Below are 11,172 nucleotides of genomic sequence, written 5' to 3' on the forward strand. Positions count from 1 at the left end.
ACATGGCCTCGGAACACAAGAGACCGAAAGGCCGAACATGAGTCGTATAGTAGATGCGATCAACATGAAGATGTTCACCGTTGATGACTAGTCCGTCTCACGTGATGATCGGAGACGACCTAGTTGACTCGGATCATGTAATCACTTAGATGACTAGAGGGATGTCTATCTGAGTGGGAGTTCATAAGATGAACTTAATTATCCTGAACATAGTCAAAAGGTCTTCATAAATTATGTCGTTGCATACGCTTTAGTTCTACTGTTTAGATATGTTCCTGGAGAAAATTTAGTTGAAAGTTGATAGTAGCAATTATGCGGACTGGGTCCGAAAACTGAGGATTGTCCTCATTGCTGCGTAGAAGGCTTATGTCCTTAATGCACCGCTCGGTGTGCTGAACCTCGAACGTCGTCTATGGATGTTGTGAACATTTGACATACACGTTTTGATAACTACGTGATAGTTCAGTTAAACGGTTTAGAGTTGAGGCACCAAAGACGATTTCGAAACGTCGCGGAACATATGAGATGTTTCAAGGGCTGAAATTGGGATTTTAGGCTCGTGCCCACATCAAGAGGTATAAGACCTCCGACGATTTTCTTAGCCTGCAAACTAAGGGACAAAAGCTCAATCATTGAGCTTGTGCTCAGATTGTCTGAGTACAACAATCACTTGAATCGAGTGGGAGTTGATCTTCCAGATGAGATAGTGATGTTTCTCCAAAGTCATTGCCACCAAGCTGCTAGAGCTTAGTGATGAACTATAACATATCAGGGATAGATATGATGATCCTTGAGATATTCGCGATGTTTGACACCACGAAAGTAGAAATCAAGAAGGAGCATCAATTGTTGATGGTTGGTGAAACCACTAGTTTCAAGAAGGGCAAGGGCAAGAAGGGATACTTTATGAAACGGCAAATCAGTTGCTGCTCTAGTGAAGAAACCCAAGGTTGAACCCAAACCCGAGACTAAGTGCTTCTGTAATAAGGGGAACAGCCACTGGAGCAGAATTACCCTAGATACTTGGTAGATGAGAAGGCTGACAAGGTCGATAGAAGTATATTGGATATACATTATGTTAATGTGTACTTTACTAGTACTCCTAGTAGCACCAAGGTATTAGATACCGGTTCGGTTGCTAAGTGTTAGTAACTCGAAATAAAAGCTACGGAATAAACGGAGACTAGCTAAAGGTGAGCTGACGATATGTGCTGGAAGTGTTTCCAAGGTTGATGTGATCAAGCATCGCACGCTCCCTCTACCATCGAGATTGGTGTTAAACCTAAATAATTGTTATTTGGTGTTTGCGTTGAGCATAGACATGATTGGATTATGTCTATCGCAATACGGTTATTCATTTAAGGAGAATAATGGTTACTCTGTTTATTTGAATATTACCTTCAATGGTCTTGCACCTAAAATGAATGGTTTATTGAATCTCGATCGTAGTGATACACATGTTCATGCAAAAGATATAAGATAGTAATGATAGTACCACCTACTTGTGGCACTGCCATGTAAGTCATTGGTATAAAACGCATGAAGAAGCTCCATGTTGATGGATCTTTGGACTCACTTGTTTTTGAAAAGTTTGAGACATGCGAACCATGTCTATTGGTGTATATGCATGAAGAAACTCCATGCAAATGGACCGTTTGGACTCACTTGATTTTGAATCACTTGAGACATGCAAATCATACCACATGGGCAAGATGACTGAAAGCCTCGTTTTCAGTAAAATGGAACAAGAAAGCAACTTGTTGGAAGTAATACATTTTGATGTGTGCAGTCCAATGAGTGCTGAGGCACGCAGTGGATATCGTTATGTTCTTACTTCACGGATGATTTGAGTAGATACTGAGTATATTTACTTGATGAAACACAAGTCTGAATTATTGAATGGTTCAAGTAATTTCAGAGTGAAGTTGAAGATCATCGTGACAAGAGGATAAAATGTCTATGATATGATCATAGAGATGAGTATCTGAGTTACGAGCTTTGGCACGCAATTAAGACATTGTGGAAATTGTTTCACAATTAATGCCGCCTGGAACACCATAGTGTGATGGTGTGTCCGAACATCATAGTTGCACCCTATTGGATATGGTGCGTACCATGATGTCTCTTATCGAATTACCACTATCGTTCATGGGTTAGGCATTAGAGACAACCGCATTCACTTTAAATAGGGCACCATGTAATTCCGTTGAGATGACACCGTGTGAACTATGGTTTAGAGAAACCTAAGTTGTCGTTTCTTGAAAGTTTGGGGTTGCGACGCTTATGTGAAAAAGTTTCATCCTGATAAGCTCGAACCCAAAGCGGATAAATACATCTTCATAGGACACCCAAAACAGTTGGGTATACCTCCTAATTAAACGGGTCCTTTCTCGAGGAAAAGTTTCTCTCGAAAGAATTGAGTGGGAGGATGGTGGAGACTTGATGAGGTTGTTGAACCATCACTTCAACTAGTGTGTAGCAGGGCACAAGAAGTTGTTCCTGTGGCACCTACACCAATTGAAGTAGAAGCTTATGAAAGTGATCATGAAACTTCGGATCAAGTCACTACCAAACCTCGTAGGTCGACAAGGATGCGTACTGCTTCAGAGTGGTACGTAATCCTGTCTTGGAGGTCATGTTGCTAGAAAACAATGAACCTACGAGCTATGGAGAAGCGATGGTGGGCCCGGATTCTGATGAATGGCTCGAGGCCATAAATCCGAGAGAGGATCCATGTGTGAAAACAAAGTGTAGACTTTGGCAGAACTACTCGATGGCCGTAAGGCTGTTGAGTACAGATGGATTTTAAAAGGAAGACAGACAATGATGATAAGTATCACCATTAAGAAAGCTCGACTTGTCGTTAAGATGTTTTCCGACAAGTTCAAGGAGTTGACTACAGTGAGGCTTTCTCACTCGTAGCGATGCTAAGAGTCTGTTGGAATTGGATTAGCAGTTACTGCACTATTTATGAAATCTTGCAGATAGGATGTCAAGACATTGTTTCCTCGACAATTTTCTTGAGGAAAGGTTGTATGTGATACAACCAGGAGGTTTTGACAATCCTGAAAGACGCTAACAAGTATGCAAAGCTCCAACAATCCTTCTAAGGACTGGAGTAAGCATCTCGGAGTTGGAATGTATGCTTTGATGAGGTGATCAAAGATTTTGGGTTTATACAAAGTTTATGAGAAACTTGTATTTCCAAAGAAGTGAGTGGGAGCACTATAGAATTTCTGATGAGTATATGTTGTTGACATATTGTTGATCAGAAATGATGTAGAATTTCTGGAAAGCATATAGGGTTATTTGAAAAGTGTTTTTCAATAGAAAACTTGGATTAAGCTGCTTGAACATTGAGCATCAAGATCTATGAGGATAGATCAAAAAACGCTAAATGGTACTTTCAAATGAGCACATACCTTGACATGATCTTGAAGGTGTTCAAGATGGATCAGTCAAAGAAGGAGTTCTTGCCTGAGTTGTAAGGTATGAAGTTAAGACTTAAAGCTCGACCACGGCAGAAGAAAGAGAAAGGACGAACGTCGGCCCCTATGCCTTAGCCATAGGCTCTATACAGTATGTCATGCTTAGTACCGCACCTGATATGAGCCTTGCCACATGTCTGGCAAGGGGGTACAAGAGTGATCCAGGAATGGATCACTGGACAACGGTCAAAAATTGTCCTTGGAGTAAAATAAGGACATGTTTCTCGATTATGGAGGTGATAAAGAGTTCGGCGTAAAGGGTTACGTTGATGCAAGCTTTAACACCTATCCGAATGACTTTGAGTAGCGAACCGGATACGTATAGTGGAGCAACCATTTGGAATAGCTCCAAGTGGAGCGTGGAAGAAGCATTTACAATATGACCTAGAGATTTGCGAAGTACATATGGATCTGAATGTTGCAGACCCGTCGACTAAAAACCTCTCTCACAAGCAAAACATGATCAAACCCCAGAACTCATTGAGTCTTAATCACATGATGATGTGAACTAGTTTAGTGACACTAGTAAACTCTTTGGATGTTGGTCACATGGCGATGTGACCTATGAGTGTTAATCACATGGCGATGTGAACTAGATTATTGATTCTAGTGCAAGTGGGAGACTGTTGGAAATATGCCCTAGAGGCAATAATAAAATAGTTATTATTATATTTCCTTGTTCATGATAATTGTCTATTGTTCATGTTATCATTGTATTAACTGGAAATCGTAATACATGTGTGAATACATAGACCACAACATGTCCCTAGTGAGCCTCTAGTTGACTAGCTCGTTGATCAATAGATGGTTATGGTTTCCTGACCATGGACATTGGATGTCATTGATAACGGGATCACATCATCCGGAGAATGATGTGATGGACAAGACCCAATCCTAAGCATAGCACAAGATCTGTAGTTCGTTTGCTAAGAGCTTTTCTAATGTCAAGTATCATTTCCTTAGACCATGAGATTGTGCAACTCCCGGATACTGTAGGAATGCTTTGGGTGTACCAAACGTCACAACGTAACTGGGTGGCTATAAAGGTGCACTACAGGTATCTTCAAAAGTGTCTGTTGGGTTGGCACGAATCGAGACTGGGATTTCTCACTCCGTATGACGGAGAGGTATCTCTGGGCCCACTCGGTAATGCATCATCATAATGAGCTCAATGTGACTAAGTAGTTAGTCACGGGATCATGCATTATGGAATGAGTAAAGTGACTTGCCGGTAACGATATTGAACGATGTATTGGGATACCGGCGATCGAATCTCGGGCAAGTAACATACCGATTGACAAAGGGAATTGTATACGGGATTGCTTGAATCCTTGACATCGTGGTTCATTCAATGAGATCATCGTGGAACATGTGGGAGCCAACATGGGTATCCAGATCCCGCTGTTGGTTATTGGCCAGAGAGCTGTCTCGGTCATGTCTGCATGATTCCTGAACCCGTAGGGTCTACACACTTAAGGTTCGGTGACGCTAGAGTTGTTATGGGAATTAGTGTGTAGTTACCGAATGTTGTTCAGAGTCCCGAATGAGATCCCAGACGTCACGAGGAGTTCCGGAGTGGTCCATAGGTAAAGATTTATATATGGGAAGTCCTATTTTGGCCACCGGAAAATGTTCGGGATTTTTCGGTATTGTACGGGAAGGTTCTAGAAGGTTCCGGAGTGGGGACCACCTGCATGGGGGGACCCACATGAACGTGGGTAGTGGGGGCAAGTCCCCACACCCCTGGTCAAGGTGCACCAAGATCCCCCCTTGGAAGGAATAAGATCATATCCCGAAGGGATAAGATCAAGATCCCTAAAAAGGGGGGATAACAATCGGTGGGGAAGGAAATGATGGGATTTCTTTCCTCCCACCTTTGCCAACGCCCCAATGGACTTGGAGGGCAAGAAACCAGCCCTATCCACACCTATATATAGTGGGGAGGCGCATGGGAGCTTCACCCTTGCCCCTGGCGCAGCCCTCCCCCTCTCTAACTCCACCTCCTCCTCGGTAGTGCTTGGCAAAGCCCTGCCGGAGAACTGCAAGCTCCACCACCACGCCGTTGTGCTGCCGGAGCTCTCACTCAACTTCTCCTCTCCCCTTGCTGGATCAAGAAGGAGGAGACGTCCCCGGGCTGTACGTGTGTTGAACGCGGAGGCGCCGTCCGTTCAGCGTTAGATCGGATCTTCCGCGATTTGAATCACCGCGAGTACGACTCCCTCATCCGCTTTCTTGTAACGCTTCCGCATCACGATCTTCAAGGGTATGAAGATGCACTCATCCTCTCCCTATCTTGTTGCTAGAATCTCCATAGACTGATCTTGGTGATGCGTAGAATTTTTTTGAATTTCTGCTACGTTCCCCAACAATAATAATAGGCTTCTATTGAAGGAAGCCCCCAGTTATGGTGGGGTGTGTACATTTAAGGATGTGTACCTCTCAGGTGTGCGGCTTACCCAAACACACGCCACAAGTCGTGAAAAAAATGAAAGGAAAAGGGGAAAAATAAAAAGGAGAAAAAGGCAACGAACAATGTGTCCGGACTTAGGCGTAGAATCTTCAGAGTCTGGTTGCATTCCATGGGTTCGGCTCCAAGCAATTACCGATGCATTGCGAAGGTGATAGGCTCCTCTAGTGAGAACTTCATCTATAATGAAGGGACCCTCCCATTCGGGCTTGAGCTTGTCCTTTTCTTCTTAGGTAGGCATAGAATGAGCTCACCGACATTATAAGTCTTGGCCCGCACTTCTTTGCTTTGGTATCTTCGAGCTTGCTGTTGATAGAATGCGGAAAGGGCTTTTGCGACATCGCGCTCCTCCTCCAGGCCATCTAAGTTGTCCTGTCGATCCTTCATACATGCGTGCTCGAGGTGAGTCGTGAATAATATCGCAGGGCAAGACAGCCTCTGCGCCATACACCATGAAGAACGGTGTGTATCCGGTCGTGCGATTGGGTGTGGTCCGCAACCCCCACAGTACGGAGTTGAGCTCCTCAACCCAGTGTTTATCCGACTCCTTTAAGGAGCGCACTAGTCTGGGTTTAATGCCGCTCATGATCAGGCCATTGGCCCGTTCGACTTGACCGTTAGTTTGAGGGTGATATACAGAGGCGTAATCTAGCTTGATGCCCAGATTAGCACACCAAGTTTTTACCTCGTCGGCTGTAAAGTTAGAGCCGTTGTTAGTGATGATGCTGTGTGGGACACCATAACGGTGTACGACACCGGATATGAAATCTATCACTGGTCCAGCTTCAGCCGTTTTAACTGGTTTGGCCTCTATCCACTTAGTAAATTTATCTACCATAACCAGCAGGTATTTTTTCTTATGGCTTCCCCCTTTGAGGGGTCCGACCACGTCCAACCCCCAGACCGCGAAAGGCCAAGTAATGGGGATTGTTCGTAGGGGGTAGGCGGCATATGGCTTTGATTGGCGAAAAGCTGGCATCCGACACAGCATTGGACGAGGTCCTGTGCATCTGCCCGGGCCATGGGCCAGAAAAAACCAGTACGGAAGGCCTTACTTACAAGGGACCGAGCCGCAGCATGATGGCCACCAAGACCGGCATGGATTTCAGCCAAGAGCTGCCGCCCCTCCTCTTCAGAGATACATCTTTGAAGGACTCCAGTAGTACTTCTCTTGTAGAGTTCTCCTTCATGAACCTTGTAGGCTTTCGAGCGTCGAACGATGCAATGAGCCTCATTCTGGACCTTAGGGAGCTCCCGCCTATTAAGGTAGGCCAGGAAGGGTTCAGTCCATGGAGCGATTACCACCATAATTACATGGGCGGAAGGCGTTGGTTCTATGCCCGAGCCCCCCTGATGTCTGAATTGTGTTCGACATCTGGGGGCGTGGTCGGCGCCGGACTGATATTTCCGCTCTCGTCCTGCCATACCATGGATGGCTTAAAGAGCCTTTCCACGAAGGTGTTAGGCGGGGCGGGGCTGTGTTTAGTGCCCATTCGAGCAAGGATGTTCGCTGCTTGGTTACTGTCTCGGGCCACATGATGAAACTCGAGCCCTTCGAACCGAGCTGATATGTTGAGCACGGCATTGCGGTAAGCTGCCATCGTTGGATCTTTTGCATCGAATTCTCCATTTATTTGGAATATTGCGAGGTTTGAATCCCCACGCACCTCGAGGCGTTGCATGCCCATAGAAACAGCCATCCGGAGACCATGCAATAGTGCCTCATATTCGGCTGTGTTATTGGAGTCCGTATACATGATTTGCAATACATAATGGACTGTGTCCCCTGTAGGGGATGTTAGGATGACACCGGCCCCCAATCCGGCTAACATTTTAGAGTCATCGAAGTACATCACCCAGTTGGAGTATGTGCTATACTCTTTAGGGAGTTCGGCTTCTGTTCATTCGGAGACGAAGTCGGCCAACACCTGAGATTTAATGGCTCCGCGTGGTTTATATGCTATTTCAAATGGTAGGAGCTCGATGGCCCATTTTGCAATATAGCCAGTGGCGCCTCGATTGTTTATGATGTCATTGAGTGGTACCTCGAAGGCCATCGTGATCGAGCACTCTTGAAAGTAGTGCCGCAGCTTCTGAGATGCCATGAAAACCGCATATGCTATCTTTTGATAGTGCGGGTATCAGAATTTGCATGGTGTGAGAACTGCTAATACGTAGTATACGTGTTTTTGGAGTGGGAATTTATGTCCCTCTTCCTCTCGTTCGACGACGAGTACTGCGCTCACCACCTGGTGAGTTGCCGATATATGCAATAGCATAGGTTTGCCGATGTTGGGTGCGGCAAGGATTGGGTTGTTTGCTAGCAGAGTTTTTATTTCTTCCAATCCGGCTGTTGCCGCGTCCGTCCACTCAAAGTGGTCGGTACGCCGAAGCAGGCGATATAGTGGCAACGCCTTCTCTCCCAATCTGGAGATAAAGCGGCTCAGGGCTGCCATGTACCCAGCTAGTTTTTGGACCTATTTTAGGTCTGTTGGTATTGCCAACTATGACAAGGCTCAGATTTTGGCTGGGTTTACTTCGATTCCTCTATTGGAAATGATGAACCCGAGCAGCTTTCCGGCTGGAATGCCGAAAACGCATTTTTCCGGATTGAGCCGTATGTCATATGTTTAGAGGTTGTCGAATGTAAGACGTAAGTCATCCACCAGTGATTTGACATGTTTAGTTTTGATGACTACATCATCTACATATGCCTCCACCGTCTTGCCAATTTGTTTTTCCAGGCATGTTTGAATCATGCGTTGGTATGTGGCACCAGCGTTTTTAAGTCCGAAAGGCATAGTGTTGAAGCAGAAGGGCCCGTACGGGGAAAGGAATGCCGTTACATCCTGATCGGATTCCTTCATCTTGATCTGATGGTATCCGGAGTATGCGTCGAGGAAACACAGTGAGTCGTGTCTTGCAGTTGCATCAATGATTTGGTCAACGTGGGGCAGTGGGAAGGGGTCCTTAGGGCAAGCTTTATTGAGGTCTTTAAAATCGACACAAAGGCGCCAGGATTTGTCCTTCTTTGGTACCATGACTAGGTTTGCCAGCCAATCCGGGTGTTTTATCTCTCGAATAAACCCGGCTTCCAATAGTTTGGCTAGCTCCTCTCCCATAGCTTGTCGCCTGGGTTCGGAAAATCGCCGTAACGCTTGCTTAACTGGCTTGAACCCCTTTATTATGCCGAGGATGTGCTCGGCCAGTCTGTGTGGGATTCCTGGCATGTCCGAAGGGTGCCAGGCGAAGATGTCCCAATTCATGCACAGGAATGCTCTTAGAGCAGCGTCAACCTTCTGATCTAGTTGTGCTCCAATGGCTACTGTTTTATTAGGATCCGTCGGGTGGACTTGGAATTTGACTATTTCGTCTGCTGGTTTGGAAGAAGTGGATTTAGGCCTCTTATCGAGGATTACATTGTCTCTGTCCACTGTGGAACGCATAGCGGCGAGTTCTTCGGCTGCAATGGCCTCGGATAGTGCCTCGAGGGCCAGGGATGCGGTTTTGTTTTCAGCACAGAGTTCTATGTCTGGATTACTGGCGATAGTGATAACTCCGTTGGGCCCGGGCATTTTGAGCTTCATATACCCATATTTAGGTATGGCTTGAAAGTGTGTGAATGCATCTCGTCCCATAGGTGATATCTGCTGTTGAAGGTGCACTGGTGCGTGTCGGTGCTATACAAACGGTTTTGAACCTTTTCCGCGACTGCGTTCAGAACTGTCACCTAGTGAGTGTGGGCGATAGGGGTGTCCTTCCCACACGACCCAAAAACCGTCGGGGATATTCCCTCCTGGCACACACGCTCGGCAAAATGAGGTCGTGTGCGACCGGCGATCACTCAATACAGAAATACGTACAATAGTGCTAAAAAATACAATTATATAGGCGAAATCATTTGCGGTCGTAAGTACATCCCACACAGTCACTCCAAGGAAAACGTGTGCGCAAGGTGGCGTAACGCAAATAGTTTTCAAGAGAATGTCATGTGTGATTGTTCATTGATCCAACATGGTTTATTCCTAGAAAAGGTGTGCGTTGCCTGAGGTCATCGCCCACAGTGTTTTCTCAATAACCGTTTGCAATAGGAAAACCCAATTAGCAAGCTAATTGGCTAATTAGCAGGCTAATTGCCCTATTATTAATAATCCATTTACTAATCTAATTGACATTCATATTAAGCACATAATATATTCCATTTCTATATTAAGGAAGCAGGATTTCATAATTGAAATACATCGGAGTACAACATGATATAGCTTCAACACTCAGCTACCCCATTACACGACTGCACCAGCAGCAAGTTTCACATGCAACATCTAGAACCTTTCAAAATTAGAATCATAGACGGTACATAGACAGATGCATCTCATCTGGAAAACTGCTGAAGCGAAAGGCGAATATTGAGCCTTCACTCATGTTGAAGGTCTTTGCAACTTTAGGCCAGTGCCTGTGAATGATTGACCGCTCATCCTTCGACCTCTTCAGGAACACTTCAATATTGAACCGTGGGTGTTGTATGAAAACTTTCCTCGCCTCCTGATCACAAAGTTGGTTTGAGGGGTAATCATCAGTGAACCCTGAAACAAGGATGTGAGTAAATATCTTCTCTATATTGGAAATGGAGCAAATGAATAAAAAAGGCAAGAGGTATAATATTTAGTACCATCTTGTAAACCTCACTGCTTCCCATTGTTTCCCTGCAACGCATATAAGGTAGTTAGTCATCAGGTTAAGTAAGTGTTCGCATGCTATCAGTAAAATATGTTGATGATAAATAAGCACATTGCAGATTCATCAGATTAATTCAAGCCACATGGAAAACCCATTTATCCAAACCAAGCATGATTAAGAACTAGGAAATATAGCACTTCTATATGTTTTTCATGTATTAAGTGCAGCCAAATTCGATCTATTCCTCACATGGTATACAATAATAGAATGCAGCCACAACAATTGAACATCGCATTGCAGAATTGAACCAAGCAGTTAACTAAACACCACAACAAATGAACCAAATGTTAACTGAGCACCACATTGCACAATATAACATACTCCTAATACAAGATCAGATAGTTAACCAAGCCAAGCATGCTTAACAACTTGGAAATATAGCAACTGTATTTGTTTCTCATGTATTTAGTACAGCCAAATTTGATTTATTTCTCACATGGTATACAATAACAGAATGCAGCCACAACAATTGAACATCGC

This window comes from Triticum dicoccoides, chromosome 7B, assembly GCF_002162155.2.
Source record: "Triticum dicoccoides isolate Atlit2015 ecotype Zavitan chromosome 7B, WEW_v2.0, whole genome shotgun sequence".
Lineage (NCBI taxonomy): Eukaryota > Viridiplantae > Streptophyta > Magnoliopsida > Poales > Poaceae > Triticum > Triticum dicoccoides.